Below are 19,162 nucleotides of genomic sequence, written 5' to 3'. Positions count from 1 at the left end.
GTTCATAAATTCTTCTTTTTAACTTTCTTTCCATCTTTCCCACATAGAATACTGAGCATTTATTACACATAGCAATATATACTACTCCACTAGAATCACATGTACTTTAGGTCCTACAAGCTATATACGTATCCTTAGCCTCCAATAAAATAGCTTCAGTATTACTAATATAGGGGTATTGGGGACATGAACCACATTTAAATGTGCCCACTTTGTTCTGTTTACTACTGTTAGTGCAATTATGTTCCAGCAAATCTTTAATATCTGGACCTTAACAAAAAATACACTTGAGCGGTGCATCAAAAATACCTTTAAGGTTAGATAAACCCACAAATTTGAACCATTCACTTTGCATAATGCTTTTAATAACCCTAACATTTCCATTAAACTCGGTCACAAAAGCATATTAATACCTATCACTTTTCCCTGGTAAATCTTTTAAGGATCCCATATTAGTATTAATATCTAGATTAGAGAGTTAAATACCAAGAATGGGAGCAAATCTATCCTTCTGACCTTCGGCAACCTCACTGTAAACCTCATTAATTAAATTCATGGGGGACCCCCTCTCACTAAGCATACTTCTTAAAATGTCTCACTCGCACTCAAAATCTTGATCGTCCAAGGTCATCCTACTGATTCTCACATAGTGCCCCTTGATGATACTTTTTTTTTTTGGTGGTGCGGGTGTGCACTCATATAATGAAGTTATGAATTAGAATAAATCTTTTTTCTATAAACTTTTGACCTAAATGCTACTTTATCCTTGTATAGGGTAACATCCAAATAATTAACCTTTTCATAATCAATGTCATATGTAAAGCTTAAAAAATTAGTGGAACTAGAAATGTAATTAAATAAATTCAACAATTTTTCTTCAGTTTCAACCCCAAAAATACAAATATCATCCAAAAAGCGCTTATATAGTATTCAACAGTCCTTGTATTGGGAATGTCTTATGAACTTGTGCTCCCAGACTGATAGGATTTTGTTTGCATAAATAGGGGCACATCTCACCCCTATAGGTACTCCACTGACCTGTTGGAAAAATTCACCCTCAAAATATACATAATTATTTTTCAATAATGTGCCAATAAGCTCCAAATGCAGAAATCATCTTGTTAATTTACCTGACATTCTAAGTGCATTTTCAAACCATTCCAGCCCCTGCTCATGGGGGATGCAACCAAACAAATCAACTATATCTATGGTAATGAACAACAACCCATTCTGGTATAAATTCAGTTTAACCCTCCTCAAAAAATCCCATGAGTCCTTCAACATATTTTTATCTTCCATAGATAATTTCTTACTTTTGACATCCAAAAATGTAGCTAAAGGGACAGTTGCAGAACCCTCAGCTGACACAACAGGTCTTAAAGGTGGGTCCAATAAGTTCTTGTGCCCTTTGGGGATACCAAAGATCGATGGAACATGGGGCTTGTCATTATGTAAAAATGTAAATATGTCCAAGTCATTTAACCCTTCCAATAATAGAACATTCAACGCCAGGTATATATGTCTGTTGGTTATGTTGATTTAATTGTTGGTGTGAAACTCTTATATATTTACTAGTGTCCTCTAATATTTCCATCATTTTAGCTTCATATGTAATAATGCTTATTAAGTACTGCACCACCCCTTATCAAGTTTCATCACCTTAAGTATTTATTATTTCTCATGTCTTCCAATAATCTTCTATCTTCACTAGCTAAGTTCAGGAAAATCTTATTATTTAAAACACCTTCCCTTAACTCCCTCTCAACTAGAACTTCAATTTTTTCAACTGAGGGTGCAGGCTTGGGTTTAACATACTTCTTTTCCTCAATTCCTTGCTGTAATTACTACCCTTATTGTTATCACCAAAAATTAACTCCAAGTTCTTCCCCAAGAACATTTTTACATTGATAATCAATCTACTTATATCACATTTTTTCTTTGAAATAAAATTAAAACCCTTAGTAAATAAACTTTTCGGAGTGTTTGAACTACCCATTTCAGGTTATATAGTTTAATTAATTAAGGAATTTTATTGGTGGTTAGTATTATTTGGGATAGATTATAGGGGGTGGTTTACTTAGTTGAAATTCAAATCTGATGAAGTCTCTATGTGGATGAAAATGTGATGATCTGTTAAAGCATTTATGTGTAATACATGTGTTTAGTGTTTTGCATAGGACATTAAACTAATTCTTCTGGAAGCGTGTGGTGGTCCTTCCTCAGTGCCTATATTTGTGGATTACAAATTTTCCAATGTAACAAAATCTAATTGAGACAAACACTGGGTCATGCTGCTTAATACTAGGAGTTTAAACATGAAACTGCACCCCCTGGAAGCATTCCTCAACATGGAGGATGCTGACATCTGTGAAGTTACAAAGACATGGTTCAAGTATGCTGAGAGTACACCAGCTATGCAAGGCTACAATGCCTTCCACACATTCAGACCTCAAAATGAGCATGATGGAACCAAAGGTGAAGTCATTAAAACCCAATACACTTCGAGACTTGTCAAACAGCATGACTCTCTCGAACTACTCCATGTTCAATTAACAACTGGAAAACTACCATACCACATCATTGCTAGCTGTAGATCCCCGACCATGAACCAGGATAAGAATACAACCTAACTCGAGTTACTACAATCCCTCGCTATACAGCCCAGCTCCTTAGTCATTGGAAATTTCAAATATCGTCTATAGACTGGGGGACATACATGAGCAAAAACACGCTCACCCAGAGGTTCCTGAACTTTGTTAACACAAATGCTCTGGAACAGATAGTCTGCACCCTCACTAGGGGTTCTAATGTTCTGGATCTAGTACTCACCAATATGCGAGGGTCACTGTACTTTACCATGCATGATGCCCTCCCTGGTTAGGTCAGAGCACAAAACAGTCTTGTTTGAAGTAACTAGTGAAAGTGACACCCACACAGAAACAAAAATTGTAAAAAAGCTTCACTAAAGCTCACTACAGCATATTAAGTGATAGTATAAAAGCTTCATACCACCCACAGTCGTAAACACCAATGATCACTATGCAGAAGTGTATGCAAATGCCCTGTACAAACATTTAAGCAACTGCATAAACTCTGCTGTACCTAACCGGATCAAAACCAGGTCTTCCCATAAAAACAAGACACCATGGTGGACTTCAAGTATAAACAGATTATATAACAAGAGGAAGAAACTGTTGTCCAAAAGCAAGAGGGATATCGCTCTGCAAAGGAAGAGTTCCCTCCTAATCCTAAACAGAAAAATCAGAAATATTTTAAAGTCTTCAAATGCAAATCATGAAAGTAAAATCGACTCCCTATCCAAGGATAATCATAAGGCATTCTTTAACTATGTCCAAAGTCTAAAAGGGAATGCCCAGCAATGTGCCAAACTGATTGTAGATGGGATCATTCATACTACACAGGAAGATAGCACCAACTTGCTAGCTGACAGATTCAGTGCAAACTTCATTCCCCTATCCCCACCTACCATATCCAAAGGCATAACTGATACCAGTTCTCTGCCTAGTATCTGTAGAGAACAGGTCATCTCTGCACTTGCCAAGGTCCAAAACATGGCCTCAGTAGGACCAGATAATATCCCAGGTTGTTTACTAAACAATCTAAAACAAGAACTAGTGGACCCACTTGACATTCTTTTTAATCATAGCTTGAGAGCTGGCTATGTGCCTGCAGAATGGAGAACAGTAACAGTAATCCCCCTGCACAAAGGTGGGCCATCAAATGACCCTGGGAACTACAGACCCATAAGTCTAACCAGGCTCATCTGCAAGGCCATGGAAAGAATTATCATGGACCTTATCAACAAGGACATAGGCGACCTCCAAACATTGGATCCAACCCAGTTTGGCTTTCTTAAGGGTAGATTATGCTTATTAAACCTGGTAGACTTCTTGAGAATGTCACTAAAGCCACGGACAAAAGAAAGACAGTGCAGATAGCCTATCTAGACCTAGCCAAGGCTTTTGACACAATTCCCCACTTTAGCATCATTGAGAACTTCTCACAGAATGGAAAGCCAACTCACTCACTGACAGAATACATTCTGTCAAAATTGGTGACAACACCTCCACCAGTAAACCTGTTACCAGTAGAGTACCACAGGGGTCTGTGCTGGGCCCTTCACTGTTTGGCATCTATTTCACAGAAGTCCAGGACAAAGTAGATGGCTTTTGGCTCACCAAGTTCACTGATTATTGCAAACTGGAAACAATCATTGAGTCCCCCAATGGTGTCAACATGTTACAGGAAGGGCTAACACAAACAAATGATTGGTGCCAAAGCCATGGTCTAAAACTAAACGCAAAAAAAAAATGCCTTATTATTCCCTATGGCAAAATGGAATTCCCCATAAATTACAATATTGACAGCACCCCCATGAGTTCCAATCCAGTGGTGCAAGACTTGGGAACACAGGCTGATAGCAATCTGAACTTTGACCACCAAGTTTCCACAGTGGTAAGGAAAGCCTTCTATGTAGTGCACCTCATAAGCAAGGGCACAGCATCCAAATCAAGGGATGCTATAACTCCTCTGTACTTGACTCTCATCAGATCACTAACCTTTTGCATGTATCTCACCAGACACCTGCAGCAGCTCGAGACACCCCAGAGGTTTCTCACTAAGAAAATACAGGGACTCCAAGCCATGACCCATGTGGACAGGCAGAGATCCTTTCACTTTACTCTGTATCTTATAGGCTGTTGAGAGGTGACTTGTGCCTGGCCTATAGGGCAATCTCCAACCCTGCCCTAATGGAAATGTTGCACATCCACAAGTCAAATGGCTCAAGAGTCACTCGCTCTAGTGATTTCAGCCTAGCTTGTGATATTAATAGATCATGCTAGAGAGACAGATATGTCTCTCAGAGACTGCTGCTTCTCTGGAATAGACTCTCTAGTCATGTAAAACAGAACTCCTCACTGACCCAATTCAAATGCAACCTAAATAATTAGATAGAAGACCGTAAATTCACCTCTGTGGTGGCACCCATGCCCCTCATGGACAGGGGTAGCCGGTGTTGATCACAGACCCAATATTTTCATAAATTCTACCCAAAAATGAACAAATGGGGATACTTGGAATTTACATGGCTAGGCTTGCAAAGGCCTGAGGACCGCTAGCCTAGTAACTTCCTATGAACCTATGAACCTATTGTTCCTCTGCTCAAACAGAAATGATCAGAGGACCCCACCCACTTTAATTTCACCTCTACCTCACATATCCTCCAAATCAACCTTATAATTTTATCAGAGAATGCAAATGCTTCCATTGTCCTCCTCATAAAGTCCCAGCTTACTCTGTCAAATTCTTTCTCTGCATCAAGACCCACCAACAGCATTGGCATGTTCTTACTTTCTGCTTGCCTTTGGATCATAAATGTTCTGGTAATGTTGTCAAATGTTTGCCTACCCTCCACAAAACCACATTGATCCATATCTATTAATTTTGGCATCCCTTTGCCATTCTTTTAGCCATTATAGACAGACACTTTATAATCATGGTTTAGTATTGAAATGGGCCAGTATGAAGCTGGATCTGATGCATCTTTACCCTCTTTAGGTATTACAGCTGCCACCTCTTTCTTCTAGGATGTTGGTACTTTTCCTCCTCCTCTTAAAATGCTGTTAAACAAAACCTTTAAGATCTTTATCATTTTTCCCTCCTAGCTTCCAAACTTTCAGAGGAATACCATTTATTCCTGGGGACTTTCCTGTAGATTGGTTATATATCACCATTTTTATCTCATCTCCTCCTATTCTCACTGTTAGTAATTGAGCCTCATAGACCTCTAACCTTGGCACATTTTATTCTCCCATAAACATTTCCATTTGTACCTTTTCTTGATTTCCATATTTCTCTGCTTTATACAGACTTTCATAGAATTTCAAAACAAACAACATGCCTCTACAAGATCTCTTTTTATTTTTTTTTTCCTTTTTTTTCTTGCTTGGGGGGCTTTGGCTGTCCTGTTGCCTGTTGCCCCTGTGCATTGTGCTAAAAGTTTTTGCTCTTTAGTTAAAAAAAAAAAAAACAACAGTTTTTTTTTTCTTTTTATTTTTATTTTTTTTTATTTTCCCTATACTCCTAGCTACATTTTCTTTTAATTTGAAATTTCCATTTTACCTTTTTAAATCCTTTTCATTTAACTTTTTGTTTGATTAGTAGGAGTTATTTGCTTTTTTTTTATTTTTTATTTTTTGTTTTTATTTTTTGTTATTTTATAGCTTTCATAGGTTTTTATTAGGTTAGGTAGGATGGAGCTAGTCTATTAGTCCCTTGGCCCCCCCAGCCCCCCCCAGCCTAGCCAAAGCCTTTGCAAGGTTCCTGCAGCACAGCCTGTGGTCATCCAGGTTCATCTTAAAGAGGGCTAGAGAGATACTCTGCTAGACATGGAGAGGGAGTCTATTCCACAGATGGGGGAGTTTTTGGGACACAAATCTATCCCATCAGCAAGTTCTATTAATGTCACAGACCAGGTTAAGGCCTTGCATGTGGGTTGTGTGAGTGGAGTTTGTCTTACGGATATGCAGCAAATTCATCAAGACTGTGTCTGAAATGGCCTTGTATGCTAGATACAGGTCACCTCTGAGCAGTCTGTATAAGACTAAGTAGAGGGATGGGGCTTTTAGTCTATCTGTACAGGATAGGTGTTTGAGACCCTGGATTTTCCTGGTCAGGAACCTCTGTGGTCTCTCCAATTGCTGCATGTGCTTGGCAAGGTACATGCCGAAGGGGGCATTTTTACTCGATAAGTGAGGAGTACAGGGATGTTATGACCTCCTTGTTCCTGGATGAAATACCCTTATTTATGAGGTGGGCCATGTACAAAGCCTTCCGTACAATGGAGGCAATGCGGTGGTCAAAAGTCAGGTTGCTATCAACCTGGGTGCCCAAGTCCCTCACGACTGATTGCATGCTTAGTACATTGTTATTAATGTGATAATTATTGGAGATGACATTTTCCCCAAAGGGGATAATGATGCATTTCTTGCCATTCAGTTTGAGCCCATGCTTTTGTCTCCAGTCATTAGTTTGGGTAAGGCACTCTTGGGGGATGTTCACATCACCAGCAGAATTTAAGACAGGACCCAGCTTGCTGTCATCTACAAACTTGGTCAGCCACAGACCACAGGCTTTGGCTTGCACCTCAGAAAAGTATATCTGAAACAGTAGATGCCCCAAGACCCATCCTTGGGGTACACCACTCATTATGGTTCTACTACTAGAGGTGTCTTCCCCTACTTTGACTGAGTGGGTTTTGTCAGTGAGCTAGTTAGCTACCCATCTGGTAACATATGGTTTAATGCCTAGCTGGGAGAGTTTATCTATTATGCCTGATTGGGGAATAGTGTCAAAGGCTTTGGCTAAGTCAAGGTAGGCAGTGTGCACCATCTTCCCCTCATCCATGGCTTTGGTGATTGATTCATAGAAGTTGACCAAGTTTAACAGACATGATCAACCTTTGATAAAACCAAACTGTGTGGGGTCAAGTGTTTGGAGGTTGCTAATATCCTTGTTTATAAGGTTCATGATAATGTGTTCCATGGCCTTACAGATCAGGCTAGTTAGGCTAATGGGCCTATAATTGCCTGGGTCAGTGGATGCTCCCCCTTTGTGTAGAGGGTTGACAGGTGGCTGTCCTCCATTCAGCTGGGATGAAGCTAGTGCTCAGGCATTGGTTGAATAGGGTGTCTAATGGAGCTGAGAGCTCATGCCTGAGTTCATGTAGGATACAGTCAGGGATGTTATTGAGTCCAATGGAGACTGCAAGTTTTGCCTTTGAGAGTGCATTTAGGACCTACTCCTTGGTGATGAGGGGAGGGGAGGCAGGTGCTGGGGATGTCCTGGTTTACTGATGGGGGGACAGGGGGGTGAAGTTTTCACTGAACCTGTCTGGCAGCAGGTTGGCTATATCTATGGTGTTTGTGTATGTAGTGTTATTGACCACCAGTTCAGAGCAGATTTGGGTGTTGCCTTTGAGATTGTGGACATATGTAAAGAAGGCCTTGTGATTGTCCTTGGTGGATGTGGCCAATTTGGACTCAAAGTTAGCCTTAGAGGATTTCAACAGTGATGGTATTTGCTTATTTAGACAAAGGAGAGATTGCTTTCAACTTGGCACCTACTCCGTCTTGGCCCTGGACAGCAATTGTTTCCTTGTATTATATAGTTTGTTTATTGCTGATGTCCACCAGACAGGTTTACTCTTTCTTGAGGAAGATGATTTAGTCCTGTCAGGTATTGCTGAGTCCATACAGCTATGTAGGTGCTCATATAGTTTTTTGGTGTAGGCTTGGACATTAGTGGTAGTTCCAACTGAAGGGACAGTGGCTGAGAAGCTGCTTATACCTGCTCTGAAGAGATTGTAGTCAGCTTTGGAAAAGTTTTTTCATTTGACCCTGATTGAGGGGGGGATCTGGAGAGATGGTGACTTCAAAAGTGATTGCTTTATGGTCAGATTTTACCAATGAGGATAACATTGTAGGAGTATTACAGTGGCTGCAAATGTTGGTTAGGACCATGTCCAGGAAATTTTCACCTCTCATAGGGGTGTCAACCAGCTGATACAATAGTTATTGGGTGCATATCAAGACCTTTAATTAAATGCACATGTTCCTGTGAAATGTGAATTCTATCTAGCCCGATTTTTATATATTGGGGAATAATACATAAATTCACTCTGAACTACTAGTACTGAATTCACATCTTCCATGCAAAGTATTTTCATAAATTTCTTCAACTTTCTACCCCCCTTTGTTATACTTCCCCTTTTGTCCCCCCAGACACATCTTCACTGCTGAAAATAAAATTCCAGTCCCCACCTATAAGTAAATGTTCTTGCTGAATGCTGATTATTTACCACAGAATTTTCTTAAGCTGCATTACAGCAGTTTTAGGTGGAATATAAATACATGCCAATATAATCCTGCTCCCTTGCCAGTAGCTGCACTACAAATATGCCATTGTTATCATTTTTATCCTCTTCTATAACTATTGGAGCTCCTATTGCAATTAATATAAGTACTTCTCTTTTCTTTTGTCCCAGTATTCTGCTAAATAACCACCCAAAAACATTTCTTTATCAAATTCACATGTTCAGTTCTTTCCAAGTGTGTCTCCTGTAGCATAGCTATTTACACTCTACATTTTTAAATATCGTTCACTACTCCCTCTCTTTTGTATTTATCTGTGAGACCTTTGACATTTAAAGACATTACAAAAAGCATCATTGTATTTAAAAGGTTATTATTCCTACCTTTTATTTATAACAGCTTTTTTAAATGCCTAGTTCCAGCGTTTGTGTTACTTGCATACTCTGGTAGGTTCAACCTTTATAGGGTTGTTTCTTGTCATATCCATTTGAGCCTATGTCACATCTCACAAAACGTTTTGCTTTATTGAATGCCCTCAAACAAAAAACAAAATACACTCCCAATACCCCCTAAAATGTATTAACTTGATAACATACAAAACTATGTACATCTTTAAATATTTAAGTTTTACCATCCTAATAAGAACAAATTTCCCAAACTGACAGCCACACTCACAAACTTGAGTTAACCTAAAAGAAAGGTTATCCATGCTAATATGCATGGTGCAGCATGTATTTCTTCTAAGTGCTCTCTGGTTTTGTCTTATCTTTATAGCTCTTCCAGCTGAAATAACACCTGAATGCTTTCAGAGAACATTATCTCCTAGCCAATTCTCTTTTTTTCTTGCCAATTTTTCTTTATCAGACTGTTTCCAATTTATCTTTATCGGATTGCCTCCATGGAGACATAAGGACTACATACAGAATTGCTACTAAGCCTGCATTTTTTGTTAGAAAAAAGCAATATAATATTCAATATTCTGTTTCATTCACTTGCTTTCTTTTAAAATGTGTTACTAGGCCAAGTTAAGGGCCTTAATCCAGTCATTCTCCATGCAAGAATGAGAAAAAGTGCTTTCATTTTTCTTCTGTCATACTCTTTTAACCAGACTTTTTTTTACATTGCAGCACCTACATTTAAGTTCTTAAAACTGAACAAGGAGAAAGAGAAAAGAAGGGGAAAGAAAAGAAAGAAAAAGTAAAAAAATAGGAGCACCTGTTTACAATAGAATCCCCGTTGCATTTAAAAACAACTGAAACAACTTTACTTTATAGCATGCAAATAAAATTATACACTATAAAACAGTACTATTAAGAACATTTTTTGTTTTATTTACAGTTAACTTTGTTATTTATTTATTTATTTATTTATTTCCATTTGTTTACTGGGAAGTCTACTGGGCCAGGATGAGCCCATTTTCAGTAGAGGCTCATGGAGAAAAGCTCCAACATCAAACAACATGATAAAGCTACAGAATCAAAATACAGAAATCAAGCAGCAATGGTACAGAACACTACATTACAGAATAGGTAATACAACAAAATGGGTAATACTAGTTATACAGATATTAGATTTTAAGTATGCAAGCCAAACAAGAATACAATTGATGACATGGGACAATAGCAGAATGTGTGAACAATACAGTATTGCAATTTTGCAGTAGAGAGGGAAAAATGTAGAGCAGCAGATTAAAGATTCTGAGAGTAGGGTATAGCCTTAGAGCTATTGCTATATATGCATCAATATTGAATAGAAGATATGGTAGGTAACTGATATAGTAGATTATGTGTGGCTGGATGGCACATGGACTTAAGTTGGAAGCACTGAATGTATATATATGTATGTATATGTATTCTTCCTCCTCTTCTTCTTCTTCCCTAAGTATTTTTTCTGAACACTAATTACATGAAGTAGGGCATATACTTTAGAGTCCCCCACAAGTCCAACAAAGTCCAAAAAGTCCAATATTTCCAGATTTCCAGATCACTTTATGTTAGACAAACTTTTGTATTTCCCCCTTAGCATGTACTTCATCAAAAAATGATTTTGTTCCTCCAGGGAAGAATATTTTGAAGATAGTTGGGTACAGCAGTTTAAATCTCATGCCTGCTTCTCAATATTCCCTGAATAGTAGAATAAATTTACTCCTCTGCTGCCTGGTTTACAATGAGTAACCATTCTCCACAAACACTCTGGTGTATTCCACTTTTAGTACTTTTTCCTTTTGCCACAGTTTTGTCAATCAACTCATTCTGCTGGTAGGATTGTATCTTTACTATTAAAGGTTTAAGTTGCTTTCTCATAGCCAGGTTTGAAGCATACATATGGTGTACCCTTTCAAATAACTCCTGCTGTGGAATACCAGTCCAGCTTCTTATTTCTGCTTTCAAAAAATTAATATAGCCTGTTTCTTATCGGCTTCTCTGGTACAGCTGAAATTCTCAGGTTTTCCCTATGTACTCACTCCTCTAATTTTATTTTTTTTTTTTTTTCATCTCCTCATATTCAACCAGCCTTTTCTTCATTTCAACCTCTGATTTTTGCAGTTTTATCACCTCACCTGAATATCTGTTTAAAGCTTCTTCCATTTTTTCCAGCCTTTTGTTCTTTAAGTTGATATACTCCATTGGTGTTTTGTTTATTTTAAACAGGTCTGTATGCAGTTAATCTTATGCTTTACTCTAGGTTACTGGAAGTCATGTCTGGAGCTTGCACTGCTTTTTGCTGAACAGCTGCAGTACTTTTCCCAGTCAATGCTTTTTACTTACCGTTTATAGCTGTTTTTCCTTTAGGTCCTCTGTATTTCTTTTTTTTTTCTTGGCATCCAGTCAGTGGACTTACTAGCTAGTTACTGAAATGAACCCAGAAACACAAAAGTCCATTGGCCTTCTCTGATGAGTTTCTGTTTTCACATTGGGAGAGCTAGAATTAAGCTGTTTCTCAATGCTGCAGCCATCTTGGAAGTCCACTGAAAATATTCTTTTAGTGAATTTTCATTGCGCTGTTCCTGTATCATTTAAATGGCTAGCAGTGTATACACAATACTCAACAACTGGACAAATGCATGTCTTATATAAATTAATCATGCACATTTCATCTCAAGCTGAAATATTCTTTAACATAATTCCTAACTGTCAGGAGGGTACCCAAAGCTCAAGACAGTACTTTCAGGAAATGTGGTCTCAGGGAGATAAAAAAAAAAAAAAAAACAGAATGAAAGATGTATAAGCAGGAACAAAAGGAGAAACATATGGCTGTTTTTAAAGCTGCAAATAAGAGGTAACATTTTGCATTTTGAAAAGGCAATCATAGTAGTCCAAGATGTTAGATCTTTGAAACAAACAATAGAACAGCAACAAATAGAAGAAGAATGATTACAAGGGGCATTCTGCAGCACAGTGGTATGGAGGATATCTTTGTTACCTCACAGCAAGAGGGTCTCTGGTTTAGTTCTTGGCTGGGGAGTCTTCTCTGTGGAGTCTGCATGTCCTGCCTGTGTTTGCATGGGTTTCTTCTGGGTGCTCCAGTTTCTCCCACATTCCAAAGACATGCAGTAGGTGGATTGGACACTCTAAATTGGCCATAGGTGTGTGTGCAAATGTGTAGTGTGGAAGAAGTACCATGGCAGGGCTAGCCACCCAGTAGTGTAAACCTTGGCTCTAGATGATTGTCACTGGTAAATTGACTCCTCAACCCCATGTGCAAAAATGGGAAAAAGGGGTTGTGGATGGATAGATGGATGGATGGATGGATGGATGGATGGATGGATGGATGGAAGCTGCAATGTCTGGATGAAGACAAAGTGGCAATTAATGCTGAACTGCAGGAAAAGATTCACAGTATACTGGAACTAACACGTAATAAAAAGGCAGGGAGAAAAGATGGATGAGCTTTAAAATCACTCAAGAAGGAGTAATATCAGGATAATTGTAAGAGAAAGCATCAGTGAACTGAAGAAATGTGTAATTGTTACTTAAATTAGATATTTATGATACCAGGAAATCAAGAAACACTAAGAGAGTGGATGCAAAGTGTGGGACTGTGGCAAGCAACAGCATAAATCAGACCCAGGCAAGTTTTGACATGTGTCCTTCCCTTTGCTGTAAAAAAAGAAATAATAAGGTAATTAAAAAGACTTAATGTTATCCCTTTTCCAGGGATGTTCATAAAACTGGTCGATGATTAATCAGTAACTCTCTATAAGGAAGGACGGCTATTCTGGATGTAGTAAATGAGCTAAGAATGAAGGGAACAGCTGCATGGGTGAAATACTCTGTAATTCTGGAAGTACTGCAAAAAGGCTAGACAACAAGAAAGATATTCAAAGGTTTAAACAAAGCTATCACAGACAGCTAAACAATCCAGTCAGTAAAAATCTGAACTGTCATCTAGACATGGACTAGGAAAACAACCTTAGACTTTGGAAAGGTGGCATGGAGATACTGGGAGGATGTGAAATGTCAGATGCTGAAACAAAACCGGGGCCACATGCCAGTAAGAGACAGAGAGAGAGAGAGAGAGAGAGAGAGAGAGAGAGATGAGTATAAAATAAATAAATCTCAAATGTAGCCACAAGAAGATGAGAAAAGAAACAAGAAGTGGAGAAAAACAAGTGAAAGACTTACAACAAAGTGACAATAGGATGAGAAGCCTATCCTAAGGGAGACTTAAGCACAAAAATGGAGAAAGAAACAGAACCAGAGACAGAGAAGGGAGAGCTCTAAATATATGTGAGAATGGTTTGTCAAGTGGTACAGACAACTCAGAAGTGAGCTGTTAGATCAATAACTCGTTTTACCCTTATGGCAGTATGACACTCCCCCCACTCCCTTAGCCACAAATTTACTCAGTTACAAGACTCTTCCAAGAAATATTATCTTTGTGTTTAACTCCACTGGACTAGGGTGACCAGAATTTATTTTATTTTATTTTATTTAACATTTGTTGACCGGGCTGGTCCAACTGGATATATGTCCATTTTCAGCAGAGGCCCAGGGAGAAAAGCTCCAAGATAAACAGTTACAAAATTGCAAATTTACAGAATTTAGTCAGATAAAAAATATACAATAGCACACAAAAAATTCACTCAGAGAGAAAAAAGTACAAGAGAAAAAAGAATATGCAATAGTGCAGTCAAATATTACTGAAGTAACATAAACTAATACAGAGATATATTACAGATGCAACAACAGGAATTAATCACAGGATGAGGGAGTTCAAAATTAAGAGAGCTAACAGAAAGGTAAGATAAGTACTACTTTATATGCAGGAGAATGTGAACATACTAGTAGCAAAGGCAAGCTTTGTATGCAGGAGAATGTGAACATACTGGTAGCAAAGGCAGTCTAGTCAGGGTTAGTGCAGGGCAAAGCCAGTGAGTTTTGAGATGAGATTTAAAGCTGGGGAGAAGGGGGATTGAAGTGAGGTTGTCAGGAAGAGAGTTCCAAGCTTTTCCTACTGTTAAAGAACAAGGGGGCTCCTGCTAAGTTATTGGATTTACATGTTGATATAAGAAGTTTGTTAGAGGAATGTAGGCTTTTGAGGTTGCCATAAGGTGTAATAAGAGTGTTGAGAATAGGGGTGTTGTTGGGTTTATAGAGGATTTTATGGGCTAAGGAGAGTTGATGAAATAAGATCAGATTTTGATGCTCAAGCCATCCTAATTGCCTTAGGTTTAAGCAGTGATAATTTCTGAACGTGGAGTTAGAGGCAAATCCGGCAATACTGTTGAAAGTGACTGCCAGTTTGGAGAGGTTAGTTTTGGACAGGTTAGTGTAAATAGAGGAGGCAAAGTAGGGTAGAGATCAGATGTGAATGGGCAATGCAAGTTTTAGCAAGAGGTGTAAGAAATGGTTTATTCTATACAGGGAGCCTAGTTTTCTGTTAACTAATTTTATAGTGTTGTTAATGTGAGAGTCAAAACATAGGTTGTTGTCTATCTCTATCTCTATTCCGAGGAGCCTGGTGGAAGAGTCAGGTGATATGATAGTACCATTGTTAGACAAGACAGAGAAGTTGAGAGGAGAGGATTTACAGGTGGGGGAGAAGAGTAACTGTTTTTTTTTTGGGGGGGGTTTAAGATTAAGCAACATTTAAGGAACCAAGTTTCAACTGTTTGGAAAGTTTGTTAGGTGATGGAATGCAGTTCTGAGGGGGATGAGGCACAGCAAATCAAAGTAGAATCATCAGCGTATTGTATACAGGTTGCAAAGGGAATAGTGGTGTGAAGATCATTTATAAAAATAGAGAACAGGAGGGGGCTCAGTATTTTGGGACTCCAAGGTTAATGGGGAGGAGGTTGGATAAGTTATTTTGTCAGAGTACAGCCTGTTGTCTGTTATGCAAATAAGACTCAAACCACTTTGTTGCACTAGAGTCAAGTTCAAAATGTTTGAGTAAATTAATCAGAATATGGTGATTAACCATATCGAAGGCTTTGGACAGGTCTAAAAAGAGAGCAGAGGTGAGAATACTATTATTTCAATTTTTGTTGATGCAGTCAGTGAAGGGAAGGAGGGCTAAAGTGGTGCTGTGGAAAGGTCTAAAGCCATGTTGACAGGCAGCAAGTAGGTTGTTATTTAATAGGTGTTTAAGAAGTTGTTTTTGGATGCATTTTTCCATGATTTTAGCTAGGGGGGAGAGAAGGGCTATGGGTCAGTATTTGAAGATTTCTGTTGAGTTACCACCTTTGTGCAGGGGAATGATATGTGAAATTTTCCAGATGGAAGGAATGAAGCCTTCTACAAAGGTTCTGTTAATCAGAATGGAAATGGGATAGGCTAAAGGTTTGGCTTACAGATAAAGTGAAGGAAGACAGTCAGAAAACAATCAAAGCAGAGAAGGTAAGTTGGAGTGGGAGAGAGGAGTGACAAAGAGGTAAAGCTTGAGGTCTAGTCAGAAAAGGAAAAGAGAAATGTATAAGGGGGCTGTGAAAAGGATTCAAAGTGTTAGGAATTTGCAGCTAGTAATTATAAAGCAAAGGTTAAGGGAAAACAGGTAGCGGAATACTCTCAGGAATAGGGCACCATCTAGTGGCAAAAAAGTGTAAAACATAGAAAGGGGAGTTGAGGGGGAGAATTGGAGGAGGGAGAGAAAAAAGAAAGAAACCAAAAACTGGTTGGAGTAGGGAATTGGAGCAGGGAGTGAATAAAAGAAAGAAACCAAAAACTGACAATTTTCAGGAGGGGACATTTAACAAAAGGAGGACAGGCCAGAAATGTGGGAAGCAGCAGCTAGACAGTGGGGAGAGGAGGTGAGGCTGCTAGGAGTCCTGACTAACATGAGTTACAGTCAGTCAGGGCAAAAAACAGACAATTAATTAAAAAAGAAAAATTAAAAAATAGCTAGGGGAGCACCACATACGTTCTAGCTTCTTGAAAGTACTGGGTTCTGAGGGGAGACCCAAAAAAATTGAGAAACAGGGGAAGAGGCAGGAGAAGGTCCTTAATAGTAGTTCTTGCTTGCCAGGAACTTCCCAAGGTCCAGGGAGTAGGAGTTTGTTAAAAAGCTGTAGATTAAATGGTGAAAAGTGGGAGGAAGAATAATGAAATAGTGTGTCTTAGTTTTGAGTACAACAGTAAGAAACACAACAAACAAATAGATAAAAAGCAAACACTGAAAACAAAATACTATAGGATGTTTCTAAACAATCTTAAACATTATATACTTTCAGTATGCTTAAAAGTATTTAAAAAGGCAGTCTTGAAAGTATCCTCATATTGGCAACAGTGGGTCTTTGCAGGTGGTAAGTGAACCTAGCAAATGCCTCTGATGCTCACAGAGGCAGGCTTGAATTTATGTAGACCTACCCCTTTGCATGATGACATGACTTTTGTAGGTGGGGAGAGAGAGAAATGAGGGGTAGCCTTAGCAGCATCCTTGCTCCAAGCATTAAAGTTGTATGTCTCCGAGACTTTCCTGTTTTGTCAGTTCAGTTGCTCTTCTGAACCTTGATCTCCACCAGACCTACAGAGAGAGGCCCATTTTGACTAGTGCATAAGCATCATCCTTATCCCTCCCACCAAGAAAAGATGTGTAGGAAAAGCCTCATCATTCCTTCTCCCAATACCAACTACAACAAATGCCCAGGTCACTAATCAAACTCAGGTCACCTGCATTATAGTCAGAGCTTTATCCATCTATACCAATGGAGCTGTCTGTTAGGGGTGTGTTGATGTGTTACATTTTCAGCTGATAGGACAGTTATTCTTTTAAGCAGTACAAAGAAAAATAATTCTTTCAAGACTATTTATCAATACTGAGACTGTAGTCCTTTCAAGACTGTCTTTTTAAATACATCGGCCTTCATACCAGTGTGCCTATTCCAGTTCATGCAATAACCAATGATAAGCTTTGTGGAACAGGTTTCCATGTAACTTTCAGTGGATCACAGAAAATCTGCCTGAACGACTCTGATATTGTCCTTTGTTGGGGGGACATAGAACATTAGCTGGGATTTATGCACTGCTAGAAACATTTGCTTCTGAACTAAGGTTGAAGAGGACATTAAGCTGTAAGATACCTTATGGACAGATTTGACTGTCAACATGTTAAACTCCAGTGGCTCTAACAGCTGAGAACCTTGCAGAGAAGTATAACAACACTAGACAGGACTGTGATTGGAATGCATGGCACGATACTGGACATTCCACTGCTGAGATGGCTCTTATTTAGGTGAAAACAAAAGTAAAATGAAAAGCCAACTACAGACCATGATAAGAACCCACAACTCAAGAGTATTTTAGAGCAATTATTCAAACTTCCACTAGACTTCAAGAAGGATGGGACAGTCACTGCTGGCAATGAGATGGATATTTGTATTTGAGCAGCTGCTTTAGTTGTACCCAGTGAAGAAGTCTTCAGACAATATAAGTTGACCTAATTGTCCAGGATTGTGGCCTATCATGCTTGTGAATGTTATCATTATAGACAGCTCACATCAAAACGATCCCTACCAGCTAGTAAAGGAGTTTAATAGCTGAAATGTACCATGATTCTGTTTACAGAAATGCAACAAAATCTAATGAATGGGATGATTATCTATAAATTTAGCTGTATTTGTAAATGTCTCATATTATAAATGATACTGTGTTTTTTGTTTCTTGGAGCTTTTCTCCCCGGGCCTCCACTGAAAATGGACATATATCCAGTTGGACTAGCCCTGTAAACAAATATAAAATAAAAATAAATAAATAAAATAAATCCAAGCTGATCTAACCTTAAAATGCATGAATTTAGTTGAGGTTACTGTGGCATTTGCTCCACAGTATCTAGCAGATGAAAAATTGGGTCTAGACACTAGGAAAATGAATGTGAATAGAGATGCTATTGTTTTGAGACACCCCTTAGTAGCATCTAGAGACAGAATCACTGGTTATTTTGCACATAAGCTTAGGAGCTGTGGAGACAAGTTGGGCCAGCACACATTGCTAGTAGTCAAGGTATTCCCATAATTACTGAGAATTCCAAGCAAAGGCCAAAAGCAAATGTCAAAGAATATCAGAGTGACATCAAGGAGTTTGAGAAGTACTTTCATAAAAAGAATACTGAATTAGTCTGGCCATTTCAAGTCTAGAGCAATGACAATCATAGTAAATATACCATCTAGTAAAAAATAAAAATTAACACAGCTCTTGTAATTCAGAGTATATTAATTAAAACAATGTTTTCCTCCAAGACTGAAGGCACATTATGAGCATAAATAGTGGACTTCAATAACTTGTTTATTTTTTGGTGACATTTAAAGGGGGTCCAATATTTGTTAGCCTGAGACAATATGGTTGACACTCCATACTGCTTCAGCAGGGGTGGCCTTCATCTGTCCCCTCTAAGATTTTGATTATTGGCAATGACAATGTCTTTTTTAGGCAATGCGAGATAAACCAACTGACATAACAAAACAAGCAAAAAAAAAAAATACAAAGGTGTTACTGATCAGTGCTAGCAGCCTAAGCTGGAAACTTCACTTCTTTCAAGCCCTTCCCTCCCTGGAGGACATTGGCACCAGTGTAGTGACTGAGAAATGGTTTAAATGGCAAAGAACACTTCAGTTGTGGAGGACTATGATACTTTTTGCATGTTTAGAGCAACTACTGCTCAGAAAGGCAAAAAAGATGGAGGTGTCTCAGTCTTCATCCAGAAGAGACTCATCAAGGCTGGTAAAGCAGCATGATGCACAAGAGCTTCTTCCTGCCCAAATAACCATCAGAATGGTCCCATACCATATTATTAGCTACCTACAGAACTGATTTTATGACCCATGAAAGTCA

General features: G+C 38.6%; 1 pseudogene; it reads left to right on the top strand.

Annotated features, from left to right (window-relative positions):
• The window catches only part of LOC122797087, a 30,508-nt pseudogene extending 12,640 nt beyond the window's left edge, over nt 1–17,868 (top strand).
• The last annotated feature ends 1,294 nt before the right edge of the window (nt 17,869–19,162 follow it).

The sequence above is a fragment of the Protopterus annectens genome, chromosome 3.part0 (assembly GCF_019279795.1).
Source record: "Protopterus annectens isolate FY-2018-M chromosome 3.part0, PAN1.0, whole genome shotgun sequence".
Taxonomy (NCBI): Eukaryota; Metazoa; Chordata; order Ceratodontiformes; family Protopteridae; genus Protopterus; species Protopterus annectens.
This window is presented reverse-complemented; position numbering and strand designations above follow the sequence as displayed.